At 42.8% G+C, this 23377-nt stretch overlaps 1 long non-coding RNA gene and 1 pseudogene across 1 annotated transcript; both read left to right on the forward strand.

Annotated features, from left to right (window-relative positions):
* Nucleotides 1–2115: 2115 nt before the first annotated feature.
* On the forward strand, nt 2116–7095 carry LOC135050725 (uncharacterized). Its single transcript, XR_010241769.1, has 3 exons — nt 2116–2191; nt 2264–2466; nt 6896–7095. It is a non-coding gene; the product is annotated as an uncharacterized LOC135050725 (long non-coding RNA).
* Nucleotides 7096–12129: 5034 nt separating this feature from the next.
* Nucleotides 12130–12248, forward strand: LOC135051848 (5S ribosomal RNA; annotated as a pseudogene).
* Nucleotides 12249–23377: the final 11129 nt, after the last annotated feature.

Consider the following 23377-nt stretch of genomic DNA (forward strand, 5'->3'; position numbering starts at 1 on the left):
ATAGTGGAGAGGTGAGAGGTTGTGGTCTGAGTAGTAATTTATTTATTATTTATTTATTTATCACCAATTATTTATATAGCGCGCGCACATTCCGCAGCGCTTTACAGAGACTATTTGGTCATTCACATCAGTCCCTGCCCCAGTGGTGCTTACAATCTATATTCCCTATCACATGTACACACAGACACATTCACACTACGGTTAATTTTGTTGGGAGTCAATTAACCTACCAGCATATTTTTGGATTGCGGGAGGAAACCGGAGTACCCACAGGAAACCCATGCAAGTATGGGGAGAATATACAAACTCCGCAAAATTAGGGCCATGGTGGGAATCAAACCCATGACCTCAGTGCTGTGAGGCAGTAATGCTAACCATTACACCATCCATACTGCCCCAGTTGGTGAGTTATTTTTATTATGGAGTTTGTTTAGAGATTTCTGAGTGCTGTACTGTGTTTGTAAGTTGTATTAACATTCTTGTAGTCTTGTCGTTTAGTAATTTAGCAGTTTTTTGTCCTTGTAATTTTTTCCCCAAGTCTTTTGTCAGTATTTCTGTGTGTGTGTGTGTGTGTGTGTGTGTGTGTGTGTGTGTGTGTGTGTGTGTGTGTGTGTGTGTGTGGTGTGTGCTGTGTAGAGGTAGTGGTGTCTTTATTTTTTAGTGTTCAGTGTTGTTTGTGCCAAGTATGTCCCAGTCTGAGGTGAGTAAGGTGGAGGAGGTTTGTGAGAGGGGGAGGGGAGTGAGGTGAAAGAGGTTATTGAGAGGGGGGCTGTTAGTGAGGTGGAGGAAGTTAGTGAGGGAGAAGTGGTGGCAGAGGGGGCTGCAGATTTTTATTCTGAGGGTGATGTAGCTCCGCCGTAACGTACCACAACCAGACGTGCCGCAATGTCAAATTCACATTTGTTGAGATCGTGGCTTTGGTTCGCAAGATTATGATGCATTATCTTCAGCTATTCAGGCCACAGTCTGCAATGGTGTCGACCCGCAAAAAAGGCATTTTGTGGAAGAAAGTTGTGGCTGCTGTAAACAGTGAGGGCTTGGTCAAGTGCACAGAGGACACATGCAGAAAAAGGTTTTATGATCTCAAGTGCCATGTCAAGCCAAAAATGGCCAAGGAGGCCAAGTCATCACACCAAAAAGGAGGTGGCCATTCATTTGTGGCATCATACTTGGAATATGAAGAGCCCATGCAGATCTTTATTCCTCCAGAAGTGGTGAGGGCAATGTCTGTTGCGGATTCTGATCGGCCCAAGAAGGGTGGCAAGTGTGTTTGTTATTCCATTTTTGAGGTGTTGTAATCTGTAACTTTTTTTTATGAATTATAATTCCGTATGCTTTTGGGTCATCTTTTTTTAATTTTAATTTCTGAAGGTAAAAAGTTACTGGGTATGTGTGTCATTGCTGTATTGTTTCCAAAGTGCTTTTCTGTTTTGTTTTTGTTTTTTTGTTTTTTGTGGTGAAGCATTAAGAATTTTAGTTACATACTGTTGTAATGTATTGTTGCCTACATACCAATACTGTATTGATCATTGTATGGGCCTTGAGCCTGTGCGCCTTATTGTTGATCTGTCACAAGACTGACATCTATGTTGCCAATGGGTTTTTGTGCCAGATTTTTTATTTTATTTGTTTGCTTTGCTGTTTCAGTTAGTGCCTTCATCTATGTACTGTGACCCCTTACGCTCCAATTTAGCTTTACTTTGTAGTACACCAACATCAACTCATACCAGGTTTGTGTTGTTTGTCTGCATTTCAGTATTGTAAAGTGTCTGGGCTAAATCATTTATTTGTATTTTGTTGTTGGCTCATGGTGTTTTTTTTTATTAGACATGAATTGAGAGTGTGCAGATTTAATTTTGCATCTGTCTTGTTTTAAATATGCATTGTATGTTGTTGTTTTTTAGATGTGTGGTTGACATGTGTTGTGTGAAAATGACGTCGAACTTATTTTTGAAAAAATAATTATTTATCCAAACATATAAGTACAGCAAACAACAGTTGTGTCAGCAATATTTGCTTGTATTTTTTAGAAATAAATCAAAGTTGTTTACCATTATAACAATGTCAAGACCACAACCTCTCCACTAGATTTAATCAAATGTTACATATCAATTTTCAGTTAGCCAAAAGTCCAGAACAACAGTGGTTCGTGTCCCCACTCAGCCTGAAGCTGAGGATGATGGCGAAGCTGGTAAGTACATTAGCTTTGGGTTTTTACCACCAAAAAATTGTGTAAAATTATTAATTTGTCCATATTTTGTAGGTCCATCCACACACTCCAAGGAATCGCAAGTCGAATGTGTCAGGCAGGCCAACACACATGTCAACAACACAGAAACAGAAGTCGGCTGTCACAAGCATGCCACATGGTTCCCCACTGTGACGCCACAGAGGTGTCATCCAGGCCACCACTACAACTTCTGCGCAGTCCCACGGCAATTTCACCACACTAACTGCAGCTGCCTGGTGAGTAAAAGATGAGTAAAATTAAGACAAACACTTTAGGACACATACGCTCACAGGGATGCCCTTAATTTGCCACCTGTCAGAATTCCCGCGTACAGGATACCGATGCCGGAATTTTGACAGGCGACAAAGCTGACAGATGGAATATCCGTGCACCAGGACTATTCCCACTTGTGGGTGTCCATGACACCCATAGAGTCATAATAGATCGTGGAGCGAGCACAGCAAGTCCACGAGGGGTCTCTTAGCGCTCACTAGTGATGGCCATCGGTGGGTTATATCACCATCGATAGTAACATTCATGAATAACCTCAATGGTGTAAAACCATCTGTAAAGTAACCATCGATGGTAAAAGTATTCAATATCAGTCATAGACCATCAATGAATTTGAATCATTGATGATCGATGGCCATCCCTAAGCAGAACCCAGAATTCATAAAGGGGCACTAATCTGCATAAACCACCCAGAACTACTTCATGTTCACACTAATTTGCATAATGTTGACTTCTATCATAATAAAGATTTCTTTGATAACGACAGACAGTGCGCAACACTAGGATTCTATAAAAATGAAAGACCAGCTAGAGGCTTGTGAGGTAACCTTTCTTAGTTAGCTTTGCTGGTTTAAGACTGTTTACAAGAGAACCGTCAATGGTCTCACTTACAGATCATCCCAGCATAGTTGGGGAAAAAAATAGATAAACAAAGAGTGGCTCTATGTACCATAGATGTTAAATAAAACATTGGTTCTCCACTCTCAATAGCATAAAATAGGGATGGCCATTGGTGGATAATCAATCGATGGTATAAAACCATATGTAAATGAACCACAGTCAATCAATAGTACCATTCATAAATAACCTTAATGGTTTGAAACCATTTGTAAGGGAATCATGCATTAAGGTACAATGAAATGTGGGCCAATCAGAGTCTTGGGGTGTGGCTTCATGGGTGTTATGGGGCAGGAATAAGCACCATGCCCTGACACATTGAGGAGAAAAAAATATATTCAGTAACACTGAACCATCAATGGCGGGAAACCATATGGTTGTCCCCATCGATGGTGAAATTATTTAACATCGGTCATAAAACATCAATGGTCAATGGCCATCTCTAATCGAGAGTGGAGAACCAATGTTCGATTCAACATCTATGGTAAACAGAGCCACACTTTGTTTATCTATTTTTCCAACTGCTGCTAGGACCATCTGTAGGTGAGACCATTGACGGTTTTCCAATAAACTGTCTTAAACCAGCAACACTAACCAAGAAAGGTTAACTCACAAACCTTTAGCTGGCCTTACATTTTTATAGAACCCTAGTGTTGAGCACTGTCTATCTTTATCATGGAGATCTTTATTATGGTAAAAGTCAACTTTATGCAAATTACTATGAATATTAAGTGCCTCAAGGTGGTTTATGCAGATTAGTCCCCGTTTATGAATTCTGAGTTCCGCTTAGGGATGGCCATCGATGGTTTGAAATATTTGATGGATTATGACCGATGTTGAATACCTTCACCATCGATGGGGTGCCATACCTTCACCAACCAGATGGTTTCCCGCCATTGATGGTTCAGTGCTACTAAAAAAAAATTCTCCTCAAAGTGTCAGGTCACCGAGCTTAGTCCCACCCCCTTACACATATGAAGCCATACCCCCAGGCCCTGATTTGCCCACATTTCATTGTATGATAATGCATGGGTGACCATCAATTGGTAAAACCATCGATGGTTCCCTTAAAAAAGGGATTAACCATTAAGCTTATCCATCAATGGTACCATTGATCGGCTATGGTTAGCTTACATATGGTTTTACACCATCAATGGATAACCCAACAATGGCCATCTCTATTTTATGTTATTGAGAGTGGAGAACCAATGTTTTATTCAACATCTATTTTACACTCTTTGTTTATTTATTTTTCCAACTGTTGCTGGAACCATCTTTAGGTGAGACTATTGACAGTTCTCACATAAACAGTCTTAAACCAACAAAGCTAACCAAGATAGGTCAACTCACATACCTCTAGTCTTAAATTTTTCCTACTGTCTATCTTTATCATGGAGATCTTTATTATGTTAGAAGTCAACTTTATGCAAATTACTATGAATATTATTGGACAACATTTCATTGTACAGTAATGCATGAGTGACCATCGATGTGTAAAACTATTGATGGTTACCTCAAAGATGGTTCCACACCATTGAGGTTATCCATCAATGATACTATTGGTGGTGACTATCGATGGAAAACCCACCGATGGCCATCCCTAGTTCTGCTATTAGCCAAACACTGACTCTACATTGGCTGGCTATTGATGGTTAACAACCAATAGTAGATGGTTGTGTCATTGAGATTGGAGACCCAATGGTGCACAGTCCTCCAATGCTTTTCCACTTGGTCTTTGGACACAGACCGGCCCCCTAGTTATGATTGGTCCACAGTCACCTGATTAATACAGCAGTGATTTCTCTGCTGTTTATTGTTTTATGCTATTGAGAGTCGAGAACCAATGTTTTATTCAACATCTAAGGTACACAGAGCCACTCTTTGTTTATCTATTTTTCCAACTGTTGCCGAGACCATAAGTAGGTGAGACCATTGACAGCTCTCCTATAAACAGTCTTAAACCAGCAAAGCTAAACAACAAAGGTCAACACACAAGCCTCTGGCTGGCCTTACATTTTTATAGAATCCTAGTGTTGAGTACTGTCTATCTTTACAGGGAGATCTTTATTATGATAAAAGTCAACTTTATGCAAATTACTATGAATATTAAGTGCTTCTGGGTGGTTTATGCAGATTAGTACCCCTAATTCTGCTTAAGGATGACCATCGACCGTCAATGATTCAAAATCATGGATGGCATATGACCGATGTTGAATGCTTTCACCATCAATGGGGAGAACCAGAAGGTTTCCCACCATTGATGGTTCAGTGGTATCAATTTTCCCCCCTCAAAGTATCAGGGCACATAGCTTAGCCACACCCCCGGACTCTGATTGGCCCACATTTCATTGCACAATAATGCATGGGTGACCATCGATGGGTAAAACCATCGACTGTTACCTTACTGATGGTTTTACACCGTTGAGGTTATTAATTAATGGTACCATCGATGGTGACCATCTATGAATAACCTACCGATGACCATCCCTACTGTACCTTGAAAATGTTTTTCTATTAGTTGCTGCCTTACCTCCCTCCATACATCTGTACTCCAACTGTCGCCAGATGGTACTAACTCCTCTACTTGCTGACTGTTTTCTTCAGTGTCATGTGGCAGATGTTGTTGCAAACACATGTTATGAAGAAACAGCAGCAGAACACAATTCTAGTCACCTTTAAGGGGCTAAAGGCTAGCAGACTTATCCAGACACCGAAACCAAGCTTTCAGCACACCAAAACATATTTCTATCACTGTCCAAGTGACCTTATGTGCATAATTGTAATTGTGTTCAGCAGGGGAATCAGTAGCCAAGGGAAACAGCCATACCTCCCATCACCTGAACACATAGATATTACAGAATGTAAAGTAGATATACAATAACATATTGGTTACATAAAGTAGTGGATATTGTGTCTGCATTACAAAAGCCACACATATAGTTACATACACGACAGCCAACCATCTGGCATTTGTCTGTCTTCAAATTTTTCATAGAGGGATGACTGACTGAGAATGATTTAATCATTACATCTACCAGAGTAACCCGCAACAACACTCATATTTTTAAGTTTTGCATCACAAACCCCCTGGACATTAGTAGATTGGTCTTGATGTCTATTAGTATATACGTACTGCCTGCCCCTAAGTGGTGTCAGCTGTACATGTGTGCAATCTATTGCACCTAGCACATTGGGCATGCTAGCGATGCGATAGAATGCTAGCTTGACTGCATGCCACTGTGACTCCTGGCTAAAGAAGCAAATAGAGGCATCTATGTGGAGTTGCAAAGCATCAAACACCTGTGTAAGAAAGTGAAAAATGGTGGGGGTTAGATCCCTATAACTGGCAGAGACAGTGTGAAAGCTTTCAGGAGTCTTACAGTGCAAGCATCTGTATGTGGGTGTAAGGCATTCATCACCTGTACTAAATATTTTGAAAAGGTAGAATGTGTGATCCCAATAACTGCGCCAGACACAGACTAAAAGCTTCCAGTAGCCAGAAAGTGCAACACAGCCAGGAGTTTATGCAGGCCTGAGACAGAGCTAAAGTGTGCTGTCTCAGGGTCTAGGTCCGTTTGACAAGGTCATACAGATGGAAAATGTTATTTCTGATGAGCCGGAACATCTATATGACCTGGTCATCGGCCAATGCATTTAAGTTCAAACGTCATCTAAATAAATGAGACCTGCGTAGCGTCCACAGTACCTGCACAACCTGCTAACCATGTTCAGTTTCCTGCCCCTGGTTTCTTCCAGATTGGTGGTATAGTCTCAGGAATCCCACAGCACCCAGCAGTTCACTGCATCACAGCACTGAAGCATTTTTGAGAGTGAATAATGTTCCTATTTCCCTTTTAAAGGCATCAAAATGCAGGTGTGATTAATGGGTAAGTTGACACACAGGTTAAACACGCCAGGCCAAAACAGTTCTATTTAAAGTTGTATTTCTTTTTGAATCACGCCCTTTTGTGGCCATATTTAAGCTTTTATGTTTGCGTTTACAAGTATGAATCCTTGGTAAATTCCCGTGTTGTATGAAATCACAGCCGCATTTGACCGATGGTCTATTGATCGTATTTATGTTGGCGACAGTGAAAAACAATATGAATTAGCCCAACACTGCTGTGTTTACTGTTTAGTAAATTATCGAGATGCATATTCGGCTGAAAATGCAATCTTGATTCAAGTCGGGAGCCTAGCAAATTTCCACTGTTGTTTTGTATTGTATCTTAAATTATGTTAAAGATATAGTTGTATCTCCATGTTGTCTTGCCTATGCGATCCATGAACTCAGGGCCAGGTTAACAATAAGGCGGGTGGAGTTGCCTCTCCAGGCCCCACATTGAAAATAGGCCCACATGATCCCCTGCAGTGCAGCCAGTGAAGACAGGAAAAAAAATCCTGTCACCATCAAGAGCTCATCTCGCTAACCTACCGGCTGCCCTAAGTAATATCACTCATTCACCTCCACCATGAACTGGCCAGCTGAAGTCCTGACCACCCCACGGCCTGTCTGAATAAACTTGCCTGCCCCAAATCTGCCTCAGGATCTGCCCCTGGACCTGTCTGAAGCTCTGCCCCATACCCATCCACAGCTCCGCCCCATAACACCTAAAGCTCCACTTCTGGCTTGTCCAAAGTTATCGCTAATCATTCTGGCCACTTCCCATGACAATCAGATGCGGGATGAAAGAGGGAAAGAGCCTAGGGAAGGATGCTGCTGTCTGTGAGGAAAACCAGGACCGTGGATGTAGTGAATTTCAGAGCGGAGCAAGTGTGTGACACCCAGAGAGATGCGGTGCACAGCAGGCTCAAGGGTCACTCTCTCCCCCTATTTCAGTAATTGGTGTCTGTGTCAGTAAGTTTATCTGTATTGTTTGTGTGTCAGTAAGTAGTGTCTGTCAGTAAGTGGTGTCTGTGTCAGTAAATTTATTTGTGTTGTATGTGTGTCAGTAAGTAGTGTCTATGTTAGAAAGTGTGTGTGTCAGTAACTAATATTGGTCAGTAAGTGATATCTGTGTCAGTAAGTGTATTTGTTCAGTAAGTGGTATCTGTCGTGTGTGTATGTCAGTAAGGGGTGTCTGTCAATAAGTATGTATATGCCAATAAGTGTTGTCTATGTCAGTAAGTGTGATTTTGTCAGTAAGTGGTGTTTATATGACAGTAAGGCGTATCTGTGTCAGTAAGTTGTATCAGTGTCAGTAAGGGGTGTCTATCAGTATATATGTATGTGCAAATAAGTAATGTCTGTATTGATAAGGGTTATCTGTCAGTCAGTGTTGTCTGTCAATAAGCATTTGTATCAATAAGATGTGTCTGTGTTTATGTCATTAAGTGGAATCTGTCAATAAGGGGTACCTCTCAGTAAGTGGTATATGTATCAATAAGTGTGTGTGTAAGTGTTTGTTTCAGTAAGATGTGTCACTAAGTGTGTCAGTAAGAGGTATCTGTCAGTAAAGGGTGACATTTAATGTGTTTGTGACAGTAAGAGGTGTCTGTGTCCGAAAGCGGTGTCTGTGTAGGTAAGTGGTGTGTGTGCCAGTAAGTGGTGTCTCTGTCAGTGTGTGTTTCAGTACAGTGTGTTAGTATGTGGATGTGTCAGTAAATATATGTGCAAGTAAGTGTGTCTTAGGAGAATTTCTAACAGATTGATGTTGAACGTTAATACAATATTTGATATATTCGTGTTGAGTGTGTCACAAAAGATTTTCAAGCTCTCTTGGCCCCCCGTCTAGATAAAAAATATATCATCAATAAAACAAATCCAAAGTGGAATGTTTTTCTTGTAAGTGTTGTTTTGCCATATCACTTGGTCTTCCCACCATCCCATAAAAAGATTTGCGTATGCCGGTGCAAATTTAGTGCCCATCGCTGTTCCTCTTTTTTGTACATACTGTAGAGCCTAATTCAGATCTGTTTGCAGCAGCAAATTTGTTAGCTAATGGGCAAAACCATGTGCACTACAGGTGGGGCAGCTATAACATTTGCAGAGAGAGTTAGATTTGGGTGGGTTATTTTGTTTCTGTGCATGGTAAATACTGGCTGATTTATTTTTACACTGCAATTAGATTTCAGTTTGAACACACCACACCCAAATCTAACTCTCTCTGCACATATTATATCTGCCCCCGCTGCAGTGCATATAGTTTTGCCCATTAGCTAACAAATTTGCTGCAGTGATCAGATCTGAATTACTGTAGGCCCATAGTACTGGTTCTTAAACGGCCCATAGTAGTGGTTCTTAAACCAGAAGAAGTTGTTTTCCAAAATAAAAGAAATGGACTCCTTTATAAAATCCAATTTATTTTCATCTATTTCTTTGTTATTTTTCCTAAAGGAATAAAATTATAGGTAGTACAGAGATATAGCGCTTCTGTAGGGATTTGTTATCTCATGTAATCTTAGGTGCAGCTTGAACCCTAACAAGGGTACCCTACACTTGTGCATAGTAATGAGTAAATTATGGATGTGGGTTCTAGTGCTCTCACAGATTTGATAGGTGTGGAAGGTTAATGTTTAATGAATATTACAATGTAACAATAATGCACATATTAAATAAAAGAAAAACGTGGTACAGAATATTAAGGTGCAGTGCAACACTGAGAATTAGTAGCTGTATAAATGCATAGGTAAATTAATTCAATAGGATTTTATTATGTTGCCAGTCCAAAAGGAATTAACACATGAGGGATTGGATTCTGTTAAACTGAGGAGAAATAATATCTCCTTTAAGATAGCAAGTTCTGAAAAGGGCAATATCTTATTCCAATCGTATGATTATTGTTATAATTGCTGAGTCCCGGAAGTGAAATTGATGAAATAAAAAAACAAACAAATGCGAGTTGATCGCTAGCTGCATTCGTTCGCTGTGCAGCGATGAGGCAAAAAACTGCCCATGCGTATGCGGCGCAATGCGCACGCGCAATGTACTATTACAACAAACGATGTAGTTTCACACAAGGTCTAGCGAAGCTTTTCAGTCGCACTGCTGGCCGCAGAGTGATTGACATGAAGTGGGCGTTTCTGAGTGTCAACTGACCGTTTTCAGGCAGGCGTGCCAGGAAAAATGCAGGCGGTAGTGTGCAGTTGTGGAGAGCTTAGATCTAGCAGGAGCAGGCAACAAAAAATGGGTATGTGAGAAATAGAGAATGAGGGGACTAGAGAAGATTAAGTGATCCTTAAAGGACTTGTAATATAAGAAGCTTTCCTCAACAGGTCCAGGGCAGAGAAAACACCTCCTCAGTTATTGGAATTGTAGTAACTGCAGGGTTGACAGCACAATCACTTATGCTGTCTCAATGTTGGACAGTAATAACAGATTCAGTGGAGTGACACAGCAACTGAGCAGCCCCAGCAGCGTGGATTGTCAGCCCAGGTTAAAGTTATCTGGTAGCTGCCAGCTCAGGAGTGTGGAGTGAGGGGTGTCCAAGGCTGCTGCTGTAAGGTGCCTAGCCACAAACACGACCCACACCTGCAATTGGAGAAGCAGGGGGTTGTGTCACAGCCTTTATTACAGTGGTGTCGTGGGGCTGTAGAGAGGAATGGAGGCTTTATGATGGCATGGCTTTACACAGGTGCCATGGGACCAGAGCAGTCAGAGCAGCGGGGAGCGTTAGTCTGGGGCAGCGGGATGCCGGACCGCCATGTCACTCACCACTGTCCGGGGAAAGGTAAGGTGCGGCTCTGTGAGTCCCGAAGTCGCAGCTGAGTAGTGGGAGTGTGTGGGGAGAGGGGTCTAAAAGCTGGCGCCCAGTGTGTCTCAAAAAAGGGAGAAGAAAGAAGGCTCTTGTGTGGGCGCACTCTTATTTAATTGAAATAACTTACAATATTTATCAAGTTATTCATAAGAAATGCTGATAAAACATAACTTTATTGCGATATTCTTTAAGATCAGTGTAATTGCCCATTATAGAAAATATGATCCAAAGTAAGTTCTGTGCACATTGGGTTGAATTGTGAAAAATATGGTAAAATGCTCTGGTCCTGCCTCAGAAAATGAGATAAGAAAGGTTGTAGACACTTCACAGTCGTACATCCATTTCGACCCGACCAGTACAGACAATCTGTATTAATGAAACCAATATATGGTCAATTGAATGGTAAATTCGTCAAGGTCAAAACTTATAAACAAAACAGATTAAGATTAAGACCCAGGAAGTGAGCCAGCCCTACGGGGCGAAACGCGTTTTCTAATCCAGTTACAGCGGGTCTATCGGTCCTAGCCGCAGCACAGGAAACTGCACTTTATTCCTGAGCACACTCAGGTCAGGTACTCCTACCATTTGGTTACAACGGATCTATTGATCTCAGCCGCAGCACATGATAGTGCATTCTTATTTTTCATTTTTTGTTTGCTTTAATTCAGTTCTATGTATAAATATCTATGATCTGTTTTTTCATTACTGCTATCATGTTTGGCCACAGCAAATCGGTCGCTTCTAGCTGCAGCATATAAAAAATATATATATTTAAATGCAATCAAATTCAGACCTTTTATATGATTTGTATTTGTATCTTTTAGAGATTTACTCTGTATTCTATGTGACTTCTGTTTTGAGCTGGTTCATCCTTTCCGGCTGCAGCACTTTTGTGATTGCATCTCTAATAACGAACACACCTGTGTTTAATCTCATGGAGTCTTGACAGGCCTGATTATAATTAACATTGGAAGTGTGTTGTCTTCTTTTGACTGTTCAGTTATCCACAATAATGGTTTTGACCTTTTCCCATGTGTATGGGCATTCTGGATAGCTGACCAAGATTAAACATCTTCATGTTACTGATAAGTCTAAACAAACCTGTGAGGTCTCTATTTTTCACCAATTTTCTTTTCCATGGACTCTCATCCATGATCCAGGGGCTCAATACCACAGTTGTGGGATTTGATGTCCCCTGTCTAACATAGAAAGCAGATCCACACTTTACTCTTGTGACCAATCAGTCACATCCTCTTATTTTAGGTGCACTCTCATTGGAGTCTGACCCACTTTCTCTACTATCAAACCACACTGCTAATGCCCGATCTCGTCCGATCTTGGAAGCGAAACAGTGTTGGGCTGGGTCAGTACCTGAGGAGGAGACTCACAGGGAATACCCAGTGTTGTAGAGTATCAATCATTTCATATGATGTGTGGTATGTGACATCAACAGCAGCATCACCACTTATTTCTAATTTTCATTAACTTTCTCCTGAGATTGTGTATAGTTCAATCTGAAGAACTAACATTAGTCCTCAAAATACATACATAGATACAGGTCCTTGTAATATATTTGTGCAGTTTCCTGACAAACAGAATGAACCTTAATCTGTTTTGTTTATAAGTTTTGACCTTGACGAACTTACCATTCAATTGACCATATATTGGTTTCATTAATACAGATTGTCTGTACTGGTCGGGTCGAAATGGATGTACGACTGTGAAGTGTCTACAACCTTTCTTATCTCATTTTCTGAGGCAGGACCAGAACATTTTACCATATTTTTCACAATTCAACCCAATGTGCACAGAACTTACTTTGGATCATATTTTCTATAATGGGCAATTACACTGATCTTAAAGAATATCGCAATAAAGTTATGTTTTATCAGCATTTCTTATGAATAACTTGATAAATATTGTAAGTTATTTCAATTAAATAAGAGTGCGCCCACACAAGAACCTTCTTTCTTCTCCCTTTTTTGACATATGTTTTTTCTGGCTCTGGGCGCACCACCAAACTGGACATAGATTTGAGAATTTATGTATAAAATCGTCCAATCTTGGTTTTTCTCAGATTAAATGTGTATCCCTATATGACCAGTGCCGGGTCACCCCTTTTTTTTTGTTTAGCCCAGTGTGTCTCTCCAGACTCCTGGATTCCAGTGTATACGGAGTGGTGGAGAGCCGGGAAACTGCAGCCTCTTGCCCACCACTAGCTCCGGTGCCCTTGGATAGGAAATGCGGGCACTGATCCCTGTGATGATTGGCAGAATCACCAGTTGGTCAGTGGAAGTGGAGAGCTCAGCTAAAACACGGCCTTTTGCTAGGTCCGCCCACCGGAAGTTCCTATAAGCTTCTTTTAAGACTGATGTGAATGAAACAATGTGTTGTAAGCAGGGCCGTTGAGAGCAATGCCGGGCCCTGGTAAAGGCCTAGGGGCGTGGCTTAGTAAGTGGGTGTGACTATGCCCTTTAGTATAAAAATAAGTGAATAATAAAATAGTTGGGGGGCCGCTGAGCGTGCTCCTCAAGGGGGGATGCCATTTTAACATAGAGGGGTGCCTTTTTAACATAGGGGTGCAGGGGGGATGGGACCCGCTTCCTACCTCATTTGATCTGGAAGCGGGTCTCTCATCCCCGACCAGCTCCATCTTCCCAGTGATATTTGAGAAGATGACGCTGGCCACTAGAGAGCAAAGACTTTCTATGCTTTCTATGTGCAATGCCATCTTCCCGAAGATATTACTGGGTGGAGTACAGTACTTATGTCATTGGTGGGGTGGTCAGTGGAGCCGCCCCCCCCCCCCTCCCACACATCTCCCGGGCCCCTCCAGCAGCCTGGGCTCGGGTAATTTGTACCTGCTCCCATTGCCTCTTGGCACCACTGGCTGTAAGCACTGTATAAGTTGGAGCTATATAAATAAGTATAAAGTAGGAATGAAAAACAAAAAAAGATTGCACTGCCTTTGCTTGTGTTGCAGTATTAATAAACAGCATTATCTGGAACGCAAACTGTCAGGAACTTATATTTAGGAAACATAGCCTCTGGAATTAGAATTTCTCTGAAAAGCAGTGATGAGATGAAAAGGAAGATTGCAGATGGTTTGGATATCTTCATCAAACAGAGGGAAATAGGAATAAAAGAACTAATTTTATTTCACATTTCCCAACTCTAAAGACACACAGCTGGAGTCTTCTATGGGCATAATTATTGGACAAAAAATATGAATGGTTCAGAAAATGAAGTTCATCAAATACTTTTAAAGCAATATATACAATATAATTCAGGTGTGCCTTTACTACATATAGATATAAAATACTGTACTTAAAGCATTGTACAATGTTATCTTTTTGTTGGCTGTACAATATATGAATAAAACGTGTGTGCATGATGAATTGCAGTCACTGATCCATTAAATTTCCCAGGAGCACCATAACCTGCATTTATTTGGCAGTATAGTGTCCCATTAGTACTTAAACTGCGGCTGCAGAGGAATCCTTTATCCTCTTTGGCTATAACTGGAAAAAATGTAAATTATATACATGCCAATATACAGTACTACTAGTGTCAGGTGTATACAGGCAGTAGCAGCCCTTGCAGATGTTATAGGGCAGTGTAGGATGACCCTCCTGGCTGTATATTTCCCAAATTGCATAGACACTGCTGTCCTCGGCTTGCATTATTCTTGACACATGTCAAAATGGTAATTACATAGTCTCATCTATAGAGATAGAAGAGTACTTACTGCCGGTGTTGGGGGACCCTTCCAGCCTTTGGAGTAACTGCAAACTCTGCCCTGGTGTTGTCCTATTCAAACTAAATACATTAAAAAAAGAAAAATTCCTTCAGCAAGATGATGGAATGCTATCCGGTCCAGGTGTGTACAATTTTTCTAAAGACAACCTCCTCTGGAGAGATATGTTTAATGAGTATGCAGTAGTTCTATAGGAGGCTGTTAGCTGAGGGAGTGATTAGGAATGAGACGTTGTTCTATGTTTGAGTGTAGTGATACTCGCATTGAGAGAGGAGGTTGCAGGAAGAGGAAAAGAGTTATTGGAAAAGTTACCTGGTTATTTCCCTCCTTGATAGAGAGGATTCTTCTTCAAGAGCTTTTTGCTGTGAGTTTAGAAGCTAACACTGTGTTCGTTTCATATAATCATCATTCATAAAACTTGAGGACAGTATTAAAGTTTATGATTATGATCTGTCCCAGCATTGTTTGTTCCAGACACTGATAGATCACATGTAAGAAAAATTTCCTATCTCACTTTGTGGACATACACCAATGCTCCTATGAGTTTGGCACTGTGCCACTATAATATTATAGCAGCCAGTGGGGTTGGAGAATAATTTACTCTGTTCGGAGGATTATTGTGACTTGTAGTTACCTTTTGCTTTTTGTCAGAAGTTGTGTAAAAAGCCTGTAGTAAGATTTGCTTGAGACTGTCATATGAGAGTTTTTTTTAAGTGATTTTCCAAGTAAATCATCCTTCTGTTTTTTAAGAAATTGTAGAAGTCTTGTTTGGTGAATTCATCCCATTGATATTTAAGAATACTTTCTTCAGAGACTTTGGGGCTGATTGTAGGGGAGAGTGCTTCATGAGATCCAGAGACGGCTAGGTATTACATAGGTGGATCCTTACACTGAAATGGAAAAGGGGATGGTGCAAACATTGAGTGGAAATATATATAGCGTGGGACACATCCACCTTTGGGATTATGACAGACATGAACATAACAGTATAAGGCATCCATAAGACACCCGAGATAGTGATGTATACAAAATATTCAAGAGGTCAAACATACCATGCTGTATGGTGGGGTTATTAGGAGAGAGAACGGATGCCAGGTTTTGCCACTGCCCTATTCAAAGTCTAGAAACAAAATTTAAATAGGAGAAAATGTAGGGTTCAGAACATAGACAAGAGAAAGAAGGGGGACAGTATTTTCTCCTGTGAACATGCTTAGTCTTTATCTTGGTTTCTGGCTGTTGTTTGGCATTTTGAACTTGAAACAAGAGGTAACAAAAAAAAACATCTAGAGTACAAGAACAACAAAGATAATCAACACAGAGACCGGTGAGAGAGCAGATCAATCTTGCAGGAAACATGTTATACTAAGCTCTTTCATGTTCTTATGGAAAAGATGTGGAAAGTCATGGTTGTGCTGCGGAGGTTAGATGGCACTATGGTTTACACTGGGCTTGAGACCATTTGGGCTAAGAAGTACCTTGTCTCCTACGTGAGAACTAAGCAGAAGAAAGAATCTGACCCATAAGACCAACTGTTTAAGTAACTAGATCCCTTGGAGCCAAATGTAGTAGACTGTGGGAGTCAGCGCCATTCTGGAGAATAATGCCCTTATTTATCAATGAGTGATAAATTTCACTGTGAGTGATAAATTGCACCAGCCAATCCACTCCTGTGATTTTTCAAACCCAGCCAGTGACATGGAAGTTAGGAGCTGATTCACTGGTGCAATTTATCACTCACAGTGAAATTTATCCCTCATTGACAAATAAGGGCATTAGTAACCAGATTTAAAGTTTAAAGAGAAAACCAATCATTCTGTAAAGGATTAGTGAACGCCGTGACATCACTCCGTTCTTGTATGAATACAGTAGGTTTTCTTGTGGAAATGTAGCCTTTTTGTTGAAGCTGCTATAGAATGTTGCATCTCAGCTGCAACCATTACAAGGCAATGATTTTGTACTGGTACATTAATAACTATTGTTTTCATTGTTGCTTCCACTTTGGGGGTGTTTATTTTCAATTTATGTTTTTTGGTTTTTTTTAAATATAGGAAAGGTTATTTATTATTTTTATTATTGATTGTTTATATAATACTTAGGAAATTGTCTTGGTTATGAAATTAATAGTATATTTAATAATGACACATTGAGGTGTTTTTTTGCTTATTTATGTCAATAAAGATAGCTTTTTCAATCAAAAATGTGTTTTTAATTAAAGTAAAATGTATCTTTTTACATAAGTGTGCGCGCCATGCTTTATGTATTTTGTATACAGTTTATATGCCTTCTGGGCAAGTTAATTTGGATGGTGCTGGACCACATCAGAGCTGCAAGAATTAGAATTAACTCTGAAACCAACAAAATACATAAACAGTATAGTGTAGAGCCAGCACATCAATGGAAAAGACCATTTACTGGACATGAGTCCATAATACTAAAGTGCATATTTAAAAAGTGTAAAAAAAAAAGAAAGTGTAGCGGCATAATTCATAGCAAAATCATATAGTGTAATACTCACCACTGAGACATAATGCTAGTTATTATCCCATAACAGCCAGCCCGACGGCCATTTTTTTGTTATGCCAACACCTTCATCAGGAGTGTATTCATAAATTTTATTTCTCTGACGTCCTAGTGGATGCTGGGACTCCGTAAGGACCATGGGGATATAGCGGCTCCGCAGGAGACAGGGCACAATAATAAAAGCTTTAGGATCAGGTGGTGTGCACTGGCTCCTCCCCCTATGACCCTCCTCCAAGCCTCAGTTAGATTTTTGTGCCCGACGAGAAGGGTGCAATCTAGGTGGCTCTCCTGAGCTGCTTAGAATAAAAGTTTAAGTTAGGTTTTTTATTTTCAGTGAGTCCTGCTGGCAACAGGCTCACTGCTACGAGGGACTTAGGGGATAGAAGTAAACTCACCTGCGTGCAGGATGGATTTGCTTCTTAGGCTACTGGACACCATTAGCTCCAGAGGGATCGAACACAGGCCCAGCCATGGAGTCCGGTCCCGGAGCCGTGCCGCCGACCCCCCTTGCAGATGCCGAAGTTGAAACCAGAGGTCCAGAAACAGGCGGCAGAAGACTTTCAGTCTTCATAAGGTAGCGCACAGCACTGCAGCTGTGCGCCATTGTTGTCAGCACACTTCACCAACAGTCACCAACTGTCACTGAGGGTGCAGGGCGCTGGGGGGGGCGCCCTGGGCAGCAATGTATAATACCTTTTTATGGCTAAAATACATCACATATAGCCCTTGAGGCTATATGGATGTATTTAACCCCTGCCAGATCTCACAAACTCCGGGAGAAGAGCCCGCCGAAAAGGGGGCGGGGCCTATTCTCCTCAGCACACGGCGCCATTTTCCTGCTCAGCTCTGCTGTGAGGAAGGCTCCCAGGCTCTCCCCTGCACTGCACTACAGAAACAGGGTTAAAACAGAGAGGGGGGGCACTTATTTGGCGATATGATTACATATATAAAAATGCTATAAGGGAAAACACTTGTATAAGGGGTTGTCCCTGTATAATTATAGCGTTTTTGGTGTGTGCTGGCAAACTCTCCCTCTGTCTCCCCAAAGGGCTAGTGGGGTCCTGTCCTCTATCAGAGCATTCCCTGTGTGTGTGATGTGTGTCGGTACGTGTGTGTCGACATGTAGGAGGACGATGTTGGTGAGGAGGCGGAGCAAATTGCCTGTATTGGTGATGTCACTCTCTAGGGAGTCGACACTGGAATGGATGGCTTATTTAGGAATTACGTGATAAAGTCAACACGCTGCAAGGTCGGTTGACGACATGAGACGGCCGGCAAACAAATTAGTACCTGTCCAGGCGTCTCAGACACCGTCAGGGGCTTGTAAAAACGCCCATTTACCTCAGTCGGTCGACACAGACACGGACACTGACTCCAGTGTCGACGGTGAAGAAACAAACGTATTTTCCTTTAGGGCCACACGTTTCATGTTAAGGGCAATGAAGGAGGTGTTACATATTTCTGATACTACAAGTACCACAAATAAGGGTATTATGTAGGGTGTGAATAAACTACTTGTAGTTTTTCCTGAATCAGATAAATTAAATGAAGTGTGTGATGATACGTGGGTTTCCTCCGATAGAAAATTATTGGCGGTATACCCTTTCCCGCCAGAAGTTAGGGCGAGTTGGGAAACACACCTTAGGGTGGATAAGGCGCTCACACGCTTATAAAAACAAGGGGCGTTACCGTCTCCAGATACGGCAGCCCTCAAGGAGCCAGCTGATAGGAAGCTGAAAAATATCCTAAAAGTATATACACACATACTGGTGTTATACTACGACCAGCAATCGCCTCAGCCTGGATGTGCAGCGCTGAGGGGGCTTGGTCGGATTTCCTGACTGAAAATATTGATACCCTTGACAGGGACAAGATTTTATTGACTATAGATGCATTTCTATATATGCGAGATGCGCAGAGGGATATTTGCATTCTGGCATCAAGAGTAAATGTGATGTCCATATCTGCCAGACGAAGACACGACAGTGGTCAGGTGATGCAGATTCCAGACGGCACATGGAAGTATTGCCGTATAAAGGGGCGGTCCATCGGACCTGGTGGCCATGGCAACAGCTGAAAAATCCACCTTTTGTTACCCCAAGTCACATCTCAGCAGAAAAGGACACAGTCTTTTCAGTCTCAGTCCTTTCGTCCCCATAAGGGCAGGCGGGCAAAAGGGCCAGTCATATCTGCCCAGGGGTAGAGGAAAGGGAAGAAGACTGCAGCAGGCAGCCCATTCCCAGGAACAGAAGCCCTCCACAGCTTCTGCCAAGTCCGCAGCATGACGCTGGGGCCGTACAAGCGGACTCAGGTGCGGTAGGGGGTCATCTCAAGAGTTTCAGCACGCAGGGGGCTCACTCACAAGTGGACTCCTGGATCCTACACGTAGTATCCCAGGTGTACATTGGAAATTCGAGACGTCTCCCCCTCACAAGTTCCTGAAGTCTGCTTTACCAACGTCTCCCTCCGACAGGGAGGCAGTATTGGGAACAATTCACAGGCTGTATTCCCAGCAGGTGATAATCAAAGTACCCCTTCTACAACAAGGGAAGGGGTATTATTCCACACTATATTGTGGTACTGAAGCCAGACGGCTCGGTGAGATCTGAAATATTTGAACACTTACATACAAGCGTTCAAATCAAGATGGAGTCACTCAGAGTAGTGATAGCGAACCAGGAAGAAGGGGACGATATGGTGTCACTGGATATCAGGGACGCTTACCTACATGTCCAAATTTGCCTTCTCACCAAGGGTACCTCAGGTTCGTGGTACAGAACTGTCACTATCAGTTCAGACGCTGCCGTTTGGATTGTCCACGGCACACCGGGTCTTTACCAAGGTAATGGCCGAAATGATGATTCTTCTTAAAAGAAATATGGACGCTTTCCTGATAAGGGCAAGGTCCAGAGAACAGTTGGAGGTCGGAGTAGCACTATCTTAAGTAGTTCTACGACAGCACGAGTGGATTCTAAATATTCCAAAATCGCAGTTTTTTCCGACGACACGTCTACTGTTCCTAGGGATGATTCTGGACACAGTCCAGAAAAGGATGTTTTCTCCCGGAGAAGAAAGCCAGGGAGTTATCCGAGCTAGTCAGGAACCTCCTAAAACCAGGAAAAGTATCAGTGCATCATTGCACAAGGATCCTGTGAAAAATGGTGGTTTCTTACAAAGCGATCCCATTCGGTAGATTTCACGCAAGAACCTTTCCGTGGGATCTGCTGGAAAAATGGTCCGGATCGCATCTTCAGATGCATCAGCGGATAACCCTGTCTCCAAGGACAAGGGTGTTTCTTCTGCGGTGGCTGCAGAGTGCTCATCTATGAAAGGGCCGCAGATTCGGCATTCAGGACTGGGTCCTGGTGACCACGGATGCCAGCCTGAGTGGCTGGGGAGCAGTCACACAAGGAAAAAATTTCCAGAGAGTGTGATCAAGTCTGGAGACTTCTCTCCACATAAATATACTGGAGCTAAGGGCAATTTACAATGCTCTAAGCTTAGCAAGACCTCTGCTTCAAGGTCAGCCGGTATTGATCCAGTGGGACAACATCACGGCAGTCGCCCACGTAAACAGACAGGGCGGCACAAGAAGCAGGAGGGAAATGGCAGAAACTACAAGGATTCTTCGCTGGGCGAAAAATCATGTGATAACACTCTCAGCAGTGTTCATTCCGGGAGTGGAAAACTGGGAAGCAGACTTCCTCAGCAGGCATGACCTCCACCCGGGAGAGTGGGGACTTCATCGGGAAGTCTTCCACATGATTGTAAACCGTTGGGAAAAACCAAAGGTGGACATGATGGCGTCCTGCCTGAACAAAAAACTAGACAGATATTGCGCCAGGTCAAGGGACCCTCAGGCAATAGCGGTGGACGCTCTGGTAACACTGTGGGTGTACCAGTCAGAGTATGTGTTCCCTCCTATGCCTCTCATACCAAAAGTACTGAGAATCATAAGAGGGAGATGAGTAAGAACGATACTCGTGGTTCCGGATTGGCCAAGAAGGACTTGGTACCCGAAACTTCAAGAGATGTTAACGGAAGACCCGTGGCCTCTACCTTTAAGAAAGGACCTGCTCCAGCAGGGGCCTTGTCTGTTCCAAGACTTACCGCGGCCGCGTTTGACGGCATGGCGGTTGAACGCCGGATCCTGAAAGGGCATTCCAGATGAAGTCATCCCTACCCTGGTCGAAGACAGGAAGGATGTAACCGCAAAACATTTTCACCGCATTTGGTGAAGATATGTTGCGTGGTGTGAGGCCAAGAAGGCCCCTACAGAGGAATTCCAACTGGGTCGTTTCCTACATTTCCTGAAAACAGGACTGTCTATGGGCCTAAAATTAGGGTCCATTAAGGTTCAAATTTCGGCCCTGTCGAATTTCTTCCAGAAAGAACTGGCTTTAGTGCCTGACGTTCAGATGTTTGTAAAAGGGGTACTGCATATACAGCCTCCTTTTGTGCCCCAGTGGCACCTTGGGATCTCAATGTTGTTTTGAGTTTCCTAAAGTCACATTGGTTTGAACCACTCACCACTGTGGACTTAGCATCGTCACCTTCCATGTGAGATATTTTATTAGCCCTGGCTTCAGCCAGGCGTGTGTCAGAATTGGCGGCTTTATCATATATAAAGCCCTTACTTAATTTTTCATTCTGACAGGGCAGAATTGAGGACTCGTCCTCAATTTCTCCTTAAGGTGTTTTCTGTTTTTCACATGAACCAACCTATTGTGGTACCTGCGGGTACTAGGGACTTGGAGGACTCCAAGTTACTTGACGTTGTCAGGGCCCTGAAAAATATGTTTCCAGGACGGCTGGAGTCAGAAAATCTGACTCGCTGTTTAGCCTGTATGCACCCAACAAGATGGGTGCTCCTGCTTCTAAGCAGACGATTGCTCGCTGGATTTGTAATACAATTCAGTTTACACATTCTGTGGCAGGCCTGCCACAGCCAAAATCTGTAAAAGCCCATTCCAAAAGGAAGGGGGCTCATCTTGGGCGACTGCCCGAGGGGTCTCGGCTTTACAACTTTGCCGAGCAGTTACTTGGTCAGGGGCAAACACGTTTGCTAAATTCTACAAATTTGATACCCTGGCTGAGGAGGACATGGAGTTCTCTCATTCGGTGCTGCAGGGTCATCCGCACTCTCCCGCCCGTTTGGGAGCTTTGGTATAATCCCCATGGTCCTTACGGAGTCCCAGCATCCACTAGGACGTCAGAGAAAATAAGATTTTACTTACCGATAAATCTATTTCTCGTAGTCCGTAGTGGATGCTGGGCGCCCATCCCAAGTGCGGATTGTCTGCAATACTTGTACATAGTTATTGTTACAAAAATCGGGTTATTCTTGTTGTGAGCCGTCTTTTCAGAGGCTCCTTCGTTGTTATCATACTGTTAACTGGGTTCAGATCACAGGTTGTACGGTGTGATTGGTGTGGCTGGTATGAGTCTTACCCGGGATTCAATATCCTTCCTTATTATGCACGCTCGTCCGGGCACAGTATCCTAACTGAGGCTTGGAGGAGGGTCATAGGGGGAGGAGCCAGTGCACACCACCTGATCCTAAAGCTTTTATTATTGTGCCCTGTCTCCTGCGGAGCCGCTATATCCCCATGGTCCTTACGGAGTCCCAGCATCCACTACGGACTACGAGAAATAGATTTATCGGTAAGTAAAATCTTATTTATACAGGTAAAAAAGGCAAATGCTGCAATGATTTTTCACATTTTGTACATATAGGTAGAGAAAGGAAAGAGAAGGCACTCCCACATCCCATGCTAAAGTCAAATCTAAAAAAGAGTAAATGAGTATTTTCTTGGATCTATGGGGGTCATTCAGATCTGATTTAGCACATCTACGATCATTTACTCTGACATGCGGGGGGACGCCCAGCACAGGGCTAGCCCTACCCCCATCCCCCACCCCGTACAGGGTCAAAAGCATCGCACAGCGGCGATGCTTTTGTACCTGGCGAGTAGCTCCCTGCAAGCGCAGCTTCCGCACAATGGCAGGCAGCTACTCGCCGAGTCCTGGGTCACAGCGACTGCGTGTGACATCATGCAGCTGCCGCGGCCCACTCCCACCCCCCCAATGGTCCGGACACATTCTAACGGCGTTGGCACGCCCCCTCCCGCCCCACAACCGCCTCTGCCTGTCAATCAGGCAGAGGCGATCGCAGCCCTGAGATGCTGCTAGCATCTCACGGGGCTCCCGGGGATCAGGCAGTCACCGCCTACAGGGTGAGGGTATATTTTGTGTGCAGGTGTG

The sequence above is a fragment of the Pseudophryne corroboree genome, chromosome 2 (assembly GCF_028390025.1).
Source record: "Pseudophryne corroboree isolate aPseCor3 chromosome 2, aPseCor3.hap2, whole genome shotgun sequence".
NCBI lineage: Eukaryota > Metazoa > Chordata > Amphibia > Anura > Myobatrachidae > Pseudophryne > Pseudophryne corroboree.